Raw genomic sequence first — 16,469 nt, 5'->3', positions numbered from 1 at the left:
TCGAAACAATTGATGCTCGGATCGACTTGATGCGATATTAACAATAGCCGCCGGATATTCGTGAGGGACAGCAGATCCGCCGCCGTCTAGGCAGTCCTGTTTTGACAACGGAACGTTACCTTCATCGATGGACATGGATATAAGATTTCGCATGGCTATGAAATTTCCTTGATAAGATTGATGAATTTAATGGCAGGGTTTGAAAGAATGCTTTCAGGCAATTGACTAACTAGAAGGTACACTTTCCGATGTACTTTAGGATAAAGTTCACAAGGAAAGCTTGAACTTACTTTTATATTGGGATAAACAGTTAGAAAGCACATAGAGATTTTTATGATAGATATAAGCAATTTGAGAAGAATAAGTGCTCGATAGTAATTTGCAATATATGTATGCTGTTGAATTGGTACATCATTTTTACATAAGTTTGCATCAATATACAAACAACCTATCATAAAAAATGGGCACATGCCTACGCCGCTCTACAATTCAACGTAGCACCGAAGTACCACAGTTTGTCCAGGAAATCCCACCAGATGAGATATTAAACAGTCATCTCGCGAATAAGTTGTTTCTACTTTCGATTATCACCATTTGCACACTAAACATGACAACCGGGTATTTATCGATGGTTGCACGCGATGCGACAGGAAAAATCTGTCACCAGTTCCTTTACCAATATCAATGACGACGGCGCTCGATTGAAGCAGAAGCACCAGAGCGTATTTATCTAGTTTAGTCCAGCACACGAGAGTACAGTGGTGCACAAAGGTGTGAACTTTGGACAAAATATATTAATGCACTTTCTCATTAAAAACACAATAATTTTACTAACCGTGGAAAATGAATCACCTTCTACAATATCTGTAGAGGTTCCTCCAGTGGTTGTTCAAGTGCTATTTTCGAGGTTTCCTTCTCGGGAGATCCTTTAAGTTATGTCTCCATGAATTCCTTCAGAAATTGCCACAGGAATTCCTTCCGAAATTTATCCAAGAATTATTCCAAGTATTCCTCCAGCAATTACTTCAGGATGTCATCCAGGCATTTCTCCAGGGAATCCTCCAAGAATTTTACATTTCTTCGGGAATTCCTCCTGGAATTTATCCTGCAATTTCTCTTGGAATTCCTCCAGAAATTACTTTGGAAATTCCTACAGCTATTCTTCCAGGAATTTCTTCAGGAAATCCTCCAGATTTTTTTCAAGAATTTATTCTGGAATTCCTTATATTTTCCAGGGATTCCTCCGTGTATTCTTAAAGGGTTTCTTCCAGGAATTTCTCCTCCAGAGATTCTTTCAGGAATTCCTCTAAGATTTTTTTTTTAATTAATCCAGGTATTCCTTTAAGAATTCTTCCAGATATTCCTCCGATGATTCCTCCAGAAATTCTTTCAAGAGTTCCTCCTCAAATTCCTACAAAAATTCCTCTGGATATTCCTCTAGGAAATTCTCCACGAATTTCTTGACAAATTTCTCCAGATTCCTCTAGAGATTCCTCCAGGAATTGATTCAGGGATTCCTCCAGGCATTTTTCCAGAGATAGTTCCACGGAATTTCTCGAAGAATTTTTCTAACGATTTCTCTAAGAATTTCTCCTGGAATTCTGCCAGGAATTTGTCTAGTTCCTGCCGGCTTTCCTCCTGAGATTCCTCCTGGAATTCTTCCAGAGATTTTTCCTAGAATTCCACCAGGAATTCTTCCAAGAATTTCTCCAGAAATTTCTCTAACTATTCCTCCCAGATTTCCTCTAGTGAAACATCCAAGATCCAGGGATTTCTTCAGGATTTCTGCCAGGGTTTGCTACAGGAATTCTTCAAAGAGTCCTCTAGGGTTTCCTCCAGGAATTCCTTAAGGAATTCTTCCACGGATTCATCCAGGAATTCCTCCAGAGACTTCTCAAAGCATTCATCTAGAGATTTCTCCGGGAATCCTACCAGAGCTCCCTACCAGAATTCCTGTAGAGAAGGAACATATCCACGGATTTCGTTCTTTCAGGAATTACTCCAAGGATTCTTACCTTACTTACCGATCAGGCTTAGGCCGGGTGGCCTCTGCTGTACATAGTAGCCGTCTCCATTCCACTCGGTCCATGGCTGTTTGTCTCCAGTTCCGCACTCTGCGTAGGGTTCGCAGATCATCCTCCACCTGGTCGACCCACCTAGCTTGCTGCGCTCCACGTCTTCTTGTACCGGTCGGATGACTCTTGAGAACCATTTTAGTCGGGTTGCTATCCGACATCCTGATGACGTGACCCGCCCACCGTAGCCTCCCGATTTTCGCGATATGGACGATGGTTGGTTCTCTCAGCAGCAGATGCAGCTCGTGGTTCATTCGCCTTCTCCAAGTCTCGTCTTCCATCTGCACTCCGTCGTAGATGGTACGCAACACCTTCCGTTCGAAAGCTCCAAGGGCGCGTTGATCCTCTGCACGTAGGGTCCATGTTTCGTGCCCATAGAGGACGACCGGTCTAATCAGCGTTTTGTAGATAGTTCTCCAAGGATGCCTCCAGGAAATTCTCAAAATATTCCTTCAGAAATTCCTCCAGAGATTCCTCCTAGAATTAATTCAGTGATTTCTCCAGGAATTTGTCCAGGCATTCCACCAAGAGTTTGTCCAGAAGTTCATCCAGCGATTTCTCTAGGAGTTGCTTTAAGGATTTCTCCAGGAATCCCTCCCAGAATTCCTCTAGAAATTCCTCCAGTGATTGTTCCAAGGGAGTTCTCCAAAAGTTTCTCTAGGGGTTTTTCTGGAATTCCTTCTTAGATTCCGTCAGGAATTTGTTCAGAAGACATTCCTCCAGAAGATACTTCCAGAAGCTCCCCCAGGGATTCTTCCAAAATTTCTCCTTGTATTTCTCCAGAAATTTCTCTAAGGATTCCTGTCTTCCAGAATCTCCTCAAGAGGTTTCTTCAGAAATTTCTAAAGGGATTCCTCCCAGATTTCCTTCAGGGAATCCTCCAGGAATCATCCAGGGTTTGCTACATGAATTTATCCAGGAATTTCTCCAGGGAGTGCTCCAGAAATTTATCGGAGAATTCCTCCGGGGATTCTTCCAGGGTTTCCTTCAGGTATACCTTCACGAATTAATCCAAGAATTCCTCTTCTAGAGATCCATACTAGAATTCCTCTAAAAATTTATCCAAGGATTGCTCCAGGCATTCGTTCAGGAGAAATTTCACCAAGGATGCATTCAGGAAATCCTTAAATTATTATTCCTTCAGAATTTCCTCCAGGGATTTCTCCAGGAATTCCTCAAGCGATTTCTCTAGGAAGTCCCCCAGGAATTTGCCCAGAAGATTTTCTAGGATTTCCTCCAGTGATTCCCCTAGGGATTTCTCCAGAAATTCCTCCAGGGATTTCTCCAAGAGATCCTCTAGAAACTCCTTCAGCGATTCGTCCAGAAATTTGTCTAGGGACTTCTTCAGGGATTCCTCAAGCCAATTCTTTGAAAATTTCTCTAGGGATTGCTTCCAAAACTGCTCTAAGGATTCCTCCAGGAATTCATGCAGGAATCCCTTCATTAATACTATCAGAAATTCCACAAGGGATTCCTACAGGGTTTACTCCAACTGCGGGAATTTCTCCAAGGATTTCTTTCGGAACTCCCCCAGCCAGCAATTTGGTTGCTATATCGAAATTGCAACTGAAATAGTCACACATATATACCACCCAATTAATCGTATTCCATGCACGATATAGGCATATACATACTAAAGTGGAGGCCATATCGAAACATATATACGATTACTGCGATTCCATCCAACATAATTTACGATTTCTCGAAAAATTTCTACGATTTCATCGATTTTATCCGTCTAAATATACGATCTTATTACGATTGAGAGTACCAATATACGACTCAAGATTTTCAAATAATAAAAAAACAAATAGTGTTCAGTGGGAATCGAACTTAGGTCCTTTGATTGAGAACTGCGCGTTATCTCTATTGGCGATATTGCCAAGTTGAAAATAGAGAGTTTAAAGTGAATGGCATGAAACGAATAAAATTTGGCATGACACGGCACGAGACTTGTGATGGGAGCGTTGTTGTTGTGCATTGAGTGGCACCAAAAGTGGTGCCGTGCAAAAGGCCCGGAATTCACATCGTTGTTAGAATCTATACATCACTTATTGTAAGTCATCTGCTGTATATAAATAGTATGAAAACCTATATATTTGGTTGAAATAATTGCTACTATGGTTGTAATGTGTCAACAACAACAAAAATACAAATTTGTGGTGAATATCATTTTTTTCTTTTTCTCCATCATACAAATATGTAAACAAAACCATTTACGATTTCCGAGAAAAAGATTCGACTATTATAAGTGCAGTAACAATCATATGCGACTGCAAAAATGAATGTACGATTTCTACGATTTCATTCACTTCGTATACGACGCAAGTGTGACGCAAACGATCAATATACAACATTGTTATAGTTGTATACGATTTCACCGATTTTCATCATACCTTTAAATAGCAAGCTCGATTTAGCAGATTCATATACGATGTGAAGCGAGGATTTCCACGATTCAAAGAAATCATATATACGATGCTAGCGAACTTGCAGCTTGACACTAAGAATGTATGTTTTTTCACGATTCTATCCGATTCTGTGCGATCCTACCGATAGTATCTCGCACCTTTTATGATCGGAGACGACTGTATGAAACAAAATCGCAATTGAAATTTAATTTGGCATGAAATGCGATTTTACGCAATCATTGTCAACAAATATACATATTATTATACAATTCTGATTGAATATATGAAAATATACGATTTTTTCCACACAATGATTTACGATATGTGGTTGGCTGGGCCATCAGGGATTGCTCCGGGACTTCTTTCAAAGATTGCTCCAAGAATCCCTGTAGTGATTCCTTCAGAAATTCCTCTCGGGTTCTTTTCAGAAATTTATTCAGGGGTTCGGTCAGACATTTCAGGAATCCGTCCATCATCTTTTCCAGGGATTTACCCAAAAAAAAATTCCAGGTTACCTGATTTTTTTTAAATTCCTTGAAGGGAATTTCTTCAGCGATTTGTATTCGAATTAAGATAATTTAAGAAGGATACTGGAGCCTGGAAATTCTCCTAGAAGTCACCCAAGAATTCTTTCACAATTATATCCGAGAAGTCGTTCGTTCTGCGATTCTTTCAGGAATTCCTGTGATTCTTTCACAGTCACTGTGACTTACTTTAAACATATACACAGCAAAAAAAATCTTGTGATATCACATCATTTTTGCTGCACATCAGTCGCGTCGTAAAAGTGATGTAGAGATTACATTCTTTCCACGCAGCAAATTAGCCGCGGCAGCTTGACAGTGGGTCTAGCAATCGCTATAGAGCCGATTCGATAGATGTCTCATTTATAGGTAAAATATTGGCATGGATTCGTACACTGATCCGTTAATTGGGAGGCATACCCCAGGCCATTTCACCAAGTTAGAATGTGTATGATAAAATATGATACTGCTTCTACTGAAACGGGTTTGTCGACGGTTGCCAACCAGGGTGTACATGGTAAGTGTGATAATTGTTGGAAAACGATGTAATCGGGTGAATTACATTCAAAAATGGATACATCGCCAGAAATTACGCGCATGGAAATTACAAAATTATTTGCTGTGTAAGTACTTACATGTTAGAAGCGCTTGCAGACATTTCTTTCCATCAGGAATTCACCCTGAGAAGACTTCGGAATTCTCCCAGGGTTTCCTCCTGGAATTTCTCTAGAAAATGGATTCTTCAAGGAATTTGTTTTTAAATTACTTCAGACATTTCTTTTTGAATACATTCCAGCTATTGGTTCAGTAATTCCTTCAGGTGAATTCAAGAGTTTTCCAAGAATTCCGTCATTTGAGAGTTCTCCGGAAATACCTCCAAGAAATTCTTCAAGAATTTCGACAGGAATTCTTTTCAGAAATTCTTACAGGGACACCTCGCTTTTACGAGTATACCTTCAAAATTTCTTCCAAGGATCCTTCCGGGAATACGTCAGTTGATTTATCTATAAGATTATTTCCGTATATAAAACTGTCTTTTGAGAAATTCCGGCAAGAATGTAATCGCAATAATACAACTGAAAGTATATTCTAAGAGAAATAAAGATCCAGGATATTCCAAGATTATTAATAAGCTAGACAACTTGGATGATTAATTACTATAATGTCAGGCGTTTTTCAAAATATCTTCGGACGGGTTTCCATTACATTCTACTGGAGAAAATTTTGAAGTAGATTATGAAGAAATTTCTATGTTAGTCCTAAAAAGAGTAATTTCCAAAAGAATTCAGCTCTGATTTGTTACGATAGTTTTATAGTTTTGACAAAAAATATTATAAGCTCCAGAAGAAACAATGCACGAGTAAAGAAAAATCCTTAATCTTCCTGAAATTGGTCACCGCTACCAACACCACGCTGATTTGGGTAGGATTAGGCGAGGTTTTCTTTAACGAAATGTACAAAGTACAACAGCGTGATAGCTGAAGAATGAAGTAATGCTTTTAGAATACTGGGGGCGGCCAAAATGTTTGGGATAGACAACTTTTTTTATTCTCTCAAAAATATTTAACATGCTGTAACTTCTCATAGAGTGCATCAAAAATTTTTGAATTTTGACTGTTTGTTAACCTATTATATCGTCCCCTTAATGCTAGAACTAGGTAACTGGTTTTGCGAAACCGCAAGAAATTTGTTTCTATCTGAACGTACACCACAATAAACACAAGTTTGTCAATTGAAAATCCGAAAACACATATTAATTCAACTTTTAAGACCAACAAAGAGTTTGTTTTATACCAGGATAAGTTTTACCAGCCATTTTTATCCGCACTTTCCAAAACGAGGTACCTAGTTCTAGCATTAAGGGAGCGATATGTGCATTACTGGTACAAATTTGGGCTCGATTGGTTAATATTTCGCGAAGCTAGAATCGTTCTCGTAAAACACTATTTTTTAGACAACCAATTTTTGAACTCTCATATCTCCGAAACCAGTGAACCGAATCGAATGAATGAAATGTAATATTTTCTCACGACAAATAAAGTTATACCGGTTTGACATAATGATGCACATATGATAAGTTGACAAACAGTCAAAATTTGAGAATTTTTGATGCACTTTATGAAAAGTTACAGCATATTGGACTTATTTGTGAGAGAAAAAAAGTTGAATATCCCAAACATTTTGGCCACCCGCTGTATAATTTTATATGAGCCCTTTCCCTTTCTTTTTAAGTGACATCTATTTTCTCTAAAGGTGTAAAAACTTCTACTGGAATTCCATTGCAAATTGCACCAGTTTTTTTTTCCACATGATACTTGAATTCCGAAAGGAAGCACTTAACAATATTTTGCAGTAATGCTGCTAGAAAATTCAGAGGTTCTTTGGGATACCCATCAAACAATTCCTTTGAAAACTATCATTTACATTTCATTTCTTGACGATTCAGTTCTACAAAGCATTGCAACTACGATTAAAGGTCATATTCATTGTTGACTGTTTTGGGCACCTTTTCGTATAATTCCGACCAATGTGCGGAATAAACCTGACGAGAATGTGTGTAACACGGTTCCAATCTACCTTCCCGTCGCCGACGACGTATCGTTTTGATGGCTCTGCAAAAGATGTGATTACTCACCCAACTGGATTCGCTTTCCGTGCAACGATTTCAACATGTCGCATCGAATGAAAAGGAAAACTTGTATGATAACCGAACGGAACCGGCGCGCGTTGCTTTCAGTAGCGGTGACACTGAGACACAGTCAATCTTGACATTCCCGATTAAGTGGTTGAAACCTACTATAGCTTTGGCTTTGGATTACCGGTGATGATTGGCTCAAATTACAGCTGCAACCACAATGACTAGCAAGTGACACCATTTGATGCAACTGAAGTCCCGTTTTATATCTAAGGGTATTGAACTTAGAGCTAGTGGATCGGAGCTTGAGGGGTTCACCGTGTCCTAAATTTGTTATCGAACAGCTATTTAATATCTAGGTAATGACAACTATTTTAACAGAAATAGTTGTTGTATATACACATTCACATTTACATGTACGTTTTTTTTGAAGCTACAGAGGAATTTCCAAATAAATTGGAAGACCTAATTCCCAAAATAAAAATAACAAAGAATCAACAGAAATTATCGGAGGAATTCCGCAAAGAATTTTTTAATGAATGACTGGGGAAATACTTTATTAAACTGCTGTAGATGCTGCCAAAAGGAGATGAATTTCAGCAGAAATTGTCGGAGGAGTATTGAAAGGAATTGCAAAAAAAAAAGAAACTTAACATGAATATTTTTCTGAAGGAGAAAATTGCATGGTCAGTTTCCAAAATACTTTGCCGTCGTGGAAACACCTAAATTATACGGAGTCCAAAATCATTACGGTCATTGGCTATCCGAAGACCCGTCAAATCCCGTCAAAACATCGTGAAATGGAAAAAAAATCCACTGAACCACTGTGTTATCAGTTGTCTCATGTTTGTGATCGTTCAGTCTGTACAACCTATGGTTGAAGACGGTGTGGTGTCTTTTTTAGTACAAGGAATAATAACCGAAGAAATTCTCGAAACTCTCGAAGAACTTGGCGAAAGAATCTCCTAAAAAAAACAAGAAGCAATTGTCGAATAAGCCGGGGCCTGTAGCGTAGTGGCTACACGTTCACTTCATAAGTGGATGGTTAAGGGTTCAATCCCAGCCACAGCACTTGCAATTTTTCGTCAGTTGCTCTTCCCCCCGAGAGCAGCTAACACCTGACCCTCTTCTGAGCATATGCTCTAACAAACCCGGAAACTTGGATATATCGGCTAACGGCAACTCATAATGGACCCCCAATCGGACTGGAAATGGAACCAAGAGCCACACAGCCACATCGTGCTCATCATTCTACCATGGGCAGGGTAGAAAAGTGACAGCAGCGCAAAGGCTGAATTAGTGGAAATAGAATAGAATACATTTAGGCGCTGTACAAAAAGTGTTAGTGCCAATTGGAAACGCTCACGCAGTGCCCTAGTGGACAAAAGAGCTGTTAATTAATAGGTTAAGTGGTTGAATTGTCGAATAAATTGCAAAAGAAATCGTGAATAAAATTCTGAAGGAATCTTCAAAGAGATTCATAAAGAAATTTCCGAATGTTTTTTTTTCTAATTTTTTTTAGAAATTTGAAAGTAGCGTGCTCCATGGAGTATTCGAGCCACTTCCAAGTGCGCTTAACGTACAGAAAAATCAAATAATAACATAAAACCTAAAATCAGTTGCAAAGATATTTTTTTAAATCACCGTTTGATAGCTGGTCTGCTGCATGGCATCTCCGGGGTGATTCAACAAATCGCTCAAAAACAAAAATTTGTTTAGGTATCCGTATCAAATTTCAAAAATATTTAAAAAATCGTTGACACACTACAAAATGCTTCTCATACATGTGTGTGTATATATATATATACCTATAGGTAAATCCAACGGAAGCTAACGATCCCTCCGCATCTGGTGGCAGGCCAGATGCGGAGGGATCGTTAGCTTCCGTTGGATTTACCTATAGGTATATATATATATACACACACATGTATGAGAAGCATTTTGTAGTGTGTCAACGATTTTTTAACCCTATGAAAAACGTGACTCCTCCAAAATGTCACATGGCGCAGCATAGACAAAGTGCACTTTTTCACTTTTTCGTATCGAATTCCGCATCGTAGAGAAGCAAACGAGCACTTTTTGGGAAGAAAATTGAATTCTCTTTCAGATGCGCTTAGATCCGGTAGGTACTTACAAACAATTTATGTGATTAATTTGAGGAGCTCATGCTATGCCTCCGGAGGGCGATCTTCCGGGTTTTGTTAGCTTTCCAATCCGATGTCTGTCGGCGTGGGCATCAAGAATGATGATAGTGGAAGCCATTGCAAATGGAAAGTAACAACTTCTAGAGCAAAAAATGAGTAAAATTTGACGACAAAAAATGACTTTTTATGTAAACAAACGATTTTCTCCTTATCTCACTAAGCGCCTCTGCAATTGGGGGTCATCTGGATTAGCCTATTGTGTCACATGTACACTCAACTTTGTTTTTACACGCCTTTTTTACGCGATTTTTTTGCACGTCTTTTTTACACGATTTTTCCGAAGTTACGTGATTTTAGTCATTTGTGGATGGAAAACCGCGTAAAAAAATCTTTTGGATTTTTTTGGGCGATTTCTCGAAGTTGCGCGGATGAATACATCGCGAAAAAAAAAACAGAATTGAGTGTACTGCTTATAGTATTCTTTGACATTGCCAACTTTAAAAGTATTCAGCATTCTCTGTTTTACCAACATCAAAACCATTAGTGCTCTATGCAACAATAACACTCTGATTCAGATCAACTTCGTACGTGGCGGCACAAGTCAGAGAGATCAGATTTGTTTTGGGTTGGGACTCACAAATTACTTCCAAAACGTTAATCGCTATAAATTATCACCAGAATCGAAATTTCATGGAAATTAAATGATGATTGCCGAGTTCGATCGCACGCGGTGGTCATCATCCGATTCAGTGCCGTGTCAATGAAATCAAGATTCCTGGTGAGAGTCTGGATGCCGGTTGAACTCACATCAGAATGACGACCTGAGAACAGGTTATGTGTGTGCAGAATTGATACTTTGTATCTGAGAGCTGTCTTCAGGGTTTGTATTCGACGTATTTGACATCGACTAGATGTGGTCAGACTGTTCCCGTTGTAGGTATTTTACCACCAAGTAACGGCAGACTATCAGCAAGTATTTAGTAAGACCATACAGTTGAACTGACAAATGCATCTTTGTCATAAACGTCACGATTCTATTTAACGATTATTATTCAAAATCATTTGCATCTCTGCATATCAACACTTTCAACTTTTCCTTTTCCATCTCTACAGATGATGCCACCAGCGAAGATGAGGATTAGAAATTCAAGAAAAAAAAACTTTAGCTTCCATTTACGATTGAAGCACCACGTAAAACTAGATTTACAGTCTTTTAATAGCGTCATCTGTCGTATCGTTCAACGGTTACCTGTGTGATTTCGTCGCTGATTTACGAGCCGGTGATCATCCTTTCGGCATCTGAAATTAATAAAAAAATTAATAAACTTCAACGAATGAAAGAAGCCGCTAGGGAGCACCATAATATATGATAATATCACTTTCATGCATAATATTAATGAAAAACATTTTTTTTATTATTTAGCCTTTCTGTGATGTTCAAAAAAGTAATGCTCATATTGACACGGATTCGATTGAACGTGTTCTCGGTTGTTATTACATTCATTTGCCCTACATTGCATTGAGGATAGCAAAACTTTAGGAGTTCCGTTCGGGCAGCATACACAATAAATGTATCTGCCTCAAATTTTGTGTGCATAAATATCGAAGCGTCGGAAACACCATGCATAATGATGCTTGATAGTGGTTCCGACATTTCGATCATTAAAGCACAACATATCAAGCCGTCACAAATTTATTTTCCAGATAACAAATGTAATATTACAGGTATTGGTACTGGGTCTGAGACCACCCTAGGAGATACAAAATCAAACGTAATTGTAGAAGATCTGACACTTCCTCAGAAATTCCACATCGTAAGGAATGACTTTCCAATTCCAACAGATGGAATTCTAGGAAGGGATTTTTTGACAAGCTGGCGTTGTAACATTAATTATGACACTTGGCTATTGTCAGTAAAAACAACCTCAAAAGTTAGAGACATACCCATTCAAAATCAGCTAAAAGGCAAATTTGTAATCCCTCCTAGGTGTGAAGTAATAAAACCAATTGCTTTTGATCTATCAGAAGACTATGTCACCATTGCACAAGAAATTCAGCCAGGAGTTTTTTGCGCAAACAGTATCATAAATAAAAGTAATCCATATATTAAATTCATGAATACTACTGAATATATGATTCAAATTCCATCAAATTTTCTTCCAAAATTACAACCAATTTCAGATTTTGAAATCTTGACTGCTTTTGAATCATCTCATTCAAGCTCCACAAGAAAACAATCTCTTCTAAATGAACTAACAGTTCAAAATTTGGATCCGAAAATAAAAGTTAAATTGGAAAAATTGTGCATCGAATTTAATGACATATTTTCTTTGAAAAATGATATTCTAACCGCAAATAATTTCTACGAACAAAAAATTCATCTTCACGATCTAAGCCCGGTATATATAAAAAATTATAGAATTCCCGAATCACAAAAGGTAGAAATGGATTCACAAGTTCAACAAATGTTGGGAGATAGAATTATTCAGAATTCCACATCGCCATACAATAACCCAATCCTTTTAGTTCCGAAGAAATCTACTACAGGTGACAAGAAATGGCGCCTTGTAGTGGACTTTCGCCAATTAAACAAAAAAATCAGCCCCGATAAATTCCCGTTGCCTAGAATCGACGAAATCTTAGACCAATTAGGAAGAGCGAAATATTTTACTACGCTTGACCTGATGTCTGGATTTCATCAGATCCCCCTAACGGAGGAAAGCAAACCTTTTACAGCCTTTTCATCAAATAGTGGACATTACGAATTTAACAGGCTACCATTCGGGTTAAACATCAGCCCGAATAGCTTCCAGAGGATGATGACCATAGCGTTAAGTGGTCTCCCTCCGGAATGCGCGTTTCTGTACATCGATGACATTATAGTCATTGGATGTTCCATTGAACATCATCTCTCAAACCTACGGCATGTTTTCCAATGTTTAAGAAAACACAACTTAAAATTAAATCCCAGTAAATGTAATTTCTTCAGAAACGAGGTCACCTATCTAGGCCATCATATTTCTGATTTAGGAATACAACCAGACAAATCTAAATACGCAACGATTTTGAACTACCCGGAACCAAAAAACTCGGATGAAACACGACGATTTGTTGCTTTTTGCAACTATTATCGACGATTCATCCCAAATTTTTCGCACATTTCAAACCCGTTAAACAAATTACTTCGAAAAAACGTTGAATTTAAGTGGGATGCAGACTGCCAAAATGCATTTAAAGCATTAAAAGCAAGTTTGCTGTCACCACGCATTTTACAGTATCCCGACTACAGAAAAGAATTTATTTTGACTACAGATGCCTCCAAGGTAGCATGTGGAGCAGTGCTTGCTCAGCTACACGACGGTGTCGAATTGCCCATTTCTTTCGCCTCTAAAGCTTTTACGAAAGGTGAATCAAATAAATCCACCATAGAGAAAGAATTAACTGCGATTCATTGGGCAGTACGATATTTTCGTTCATACCTTTATGGGCGCAAGTTCACGATTCGAACCGACCATCGGCCTCTCATTTATTTATTTTCCATGAAAGATCCTTCATCCAAACTAACTCAAATGAGACTAGACTTGGAAGAATTTGATTTCAAAGTAGAATACATAAAAGGAAAGGCCAACGTCATTGCTGATGCTCTTTCCAGAGTACAGATTAATACTGAAAATCTCAAACAAATGTACGTTACGACACGTGCAATGGCTAACAAAGAGAAAGCAAAGCTCAATCTTTCCACTCAGGAGCCTGATCAACTCCATGTTTACGAGGCATTGAGCAACCACGAAGCTTTTGAACTACCAAAATTGACATTCGGATATGACAAAAACAAGTTGAACATCTTACTATTTATAAAAAATTACACAGGTGGGTTGACCTTAGGGTACAACCTCCAAATACACAGTAATACTATTGAATTGTTGCAACACATTTTTAAAACGATTGAGGCCTCAGTCAACAAAATAAATGCTAATAAACATTATACGAGAAATAAATGTGTAATTAAACAATTGGCTATTGCTAAAGATGATAGCATTTTCAATCTATTGAATTTTGATTTGTTTAAACAAATCGGTAACAGCATTCTTCGGAATGTTACCATAATAATCTACACTAAACCAAAAATATTGACAAAAGTTGATGAAATCGAAAAGGTTTTGAAACTATACCATAATACGTCTACAGGAGGACATTTAGGCATTAATCGACTTTATAAGAAGATCAAAGCCATGTACTTCTGGCCAAACATGAAGAGGACAATAACAGATTTCGTGAAGTCATGCGCTTCATGCTTGTCAAACAAACATTTTAATCCAGTAAGAACAAACTCTACTATAACAACAACTCCATTTAAACCATTCGACGTTGTATCGATAGACACGGTTGGACCTTTTCCATTATCCGAAAATGGAAATCGGTACGCCATAACGATACAATGCGATTTTACTAAATATATTATAATTATCCCGATACCAGATAAGTCTGCAACAACTGTGACAAAAGCTGTCGTCGAAAAATGTATTCTTCTATATGGACCAATGTCTTGCATTAAAACCGATCAAGGTACGGAATTTAAAGCCGTTTTTCATGAAATTTGCAATTTGTTGGACATAAGACATATATGTTCTACTGCTTACCACCCCCAAACAATAGGAGCATTAGAGAGGAATCACAGGTGCTTAAACGAGTACTTGAGAATTTTCTGTAATGATATAAATAACGATTGGGATAAATGGATGCCATATTACGGTTTCTGCTATAATACAACACCAAATCTTGACCACAACTTTACACCATTCGAATTACTGTTTGCTCGGAAACCGAATACCTTTGAACACATAATTACAGATGTTTCTCCGTTGTACAATCATGAAGCTTACGATAAAGAGATGAAATTCAGATTGCAAGTTGCGCATGCAAACGTTTTGGACGCGATTCAAAAAATTAAAAATAAACGTACAATTAAAGCTAATAGTGACATTCAAGAAACTGAGATAAAGACAGATGATATTGTGTATTTAAAATTGGAAAATAGAAGCAAGTTGGATAAAGTCAATGAAGGTCCGTATAGAGTTACCAAAACAAGTTTTTCCAATGCAACCATTGTAGATACCAATAATAAATGTTTAGAGGTACATAAATCCAGACTTATAAAATTTAAATAATTCCAAACTCTCTCAGGGGGAAGGAATAATAAATAGTGAGTGAAAAATAATAGTGAGTAGTATGTACAAAATAAAATTTAACAATATTTCCATTTAGCCTGCTATGTAACCAGAATTTTGTGAGAGGTCCTTGGAGTCATTACAATCTATCCTTGTCCTTCAGACATTTTCGCTTACGGGGATGGTGTAACATGAGCATTCTGCACATGTTGCCGAAACCGTCTATTCACATATCGTGGGAAGCCTTGCTAGTTCCCATGCCATAAATTATTCTGATTCGACACAAAATGTGTCGCGATCATATTGCATTTATTCAAAGGCATAATCGATGTATTGTCGTCAACCGACTTCGCTAGAATTGCCCTCTCCGCATTTCTCTCTTCTTTAACCAAATTCTCTCACACTCACACCAATCACAATTGGTGATCGTTCATATAATAATTATGTAAAACTCCAAGCACCTCCAGTAGGAAAATCTGTAGAAGTTTAAGAAAAAATGAATACAAGGCAGAGTGATTTCAACCTTCAACGTAATTGGTTCAATTGTGCTTGCGAGATATCACGGTCCACTAATTACTACTTTTACACAAATAATCAACTATCGATAATGTCCGGTGCATGCCAGATCAAGTACTCCCTGGTTATCTCATCTTGCCCGCTGCGTAACTCGTCATCTTGTACCAATAGGATCTGTTGCGAACACCTATTTTGCAGCATTGTTGTCTGGCATTCTTGCAACTGTAGTGACCACTAGAAGGTTAAAATCATAAGTAGTGAGTGTCTGCAAAGACATGAGAGTGAGTGCAAAGAAAGTATGAATAAACCAGAACTGTTATGACCAGCAAGACGATAAGTCGTGTTTTATTATATTCCTCTTACCCGAACCTCAGAAATGGAACATGATTATGTGTACATTTTGGTGTACACAATAGTGGCGTACGAGGATAAAATTAGTTGTTTTAGTGTAAAATGTGGACTTTAATGTTGATTGGCTTTGTTTGTTTCGCGTGCATTAAAATGTGAGAATTGTGAAATCTCGGCGTTGCATGTAATGAAGATGGTTGCATTGAAAAACCTCAGTTTTGTTTTGTGTGGCTATTTGGTGTTAATTTATGGTTCTGAGGCATTGTGTTGCTCATTATTTTTACCAGAACAAGTGTATTTAAAGCCATTTTATTTTGAGATTTTTTTGTGTGTTGATTTGTAAACTAAAACAGTTTTTAGAGAACATTTTTATTCGCCATCTTATCTTGGCTTGGTTCTCGTTTTCACACATTTACAATGTAACTCACCATATGGCATTTTTTTTTTTAAACAGTGGTTATTATTTGCTCATACTTGTATTTTTCTTTGAGTGCCTTTCTTGCAACTGAGTATGAGAGCGGTACGTTGTGGAAACAGGACCGTTTTGTAGAGTGGCGAAACACGGACTCGCATCAAGCAGCTTCACTCTATTGTTTCACTCAGCTGTTGGAAGAGTCAGAGTAAACAATTTCTGGTAGGCAGAAACAT

General features: G+C 37.9%; 1 protein-coding gene across 1 annotated transcript in view; it reads right to left on the bottom strand.

The window, feature by feature from the left end:
• LOC134283985 (uncharacterized) overlaps window positions 1-16,469 on the bottom strand; it is a 69,522-nt gene that overhangs the window by 12,476 nt on the left and 40,577 nt on the right. The window contains exon 2 of the mRNA XM_062848526.1: window positions 11,039-11,088. The gene's annotated coding sequence lies outside the window, so the exon portion shown is untranslated. The remainder of the gene's footprint in view (window positions 1-11,038; window positions 11,089-16,469) is intronic.

Source organism: Aedes albopictus, chromosome 2 (assembly GCF_035046485.1).
Source record: "Aedes albopictus strain Foshan chromosome 2, AalbF5, whole genome shotgun sequence".
NCBI lineage: Eukaryota > Metazoa > Arthropoda > Insecta > Diptera > Culicidae > Aedes > Aedes albopictus.
This window is presented reverse-complemented; position numbering and strand designations above follow the sequence as displayed.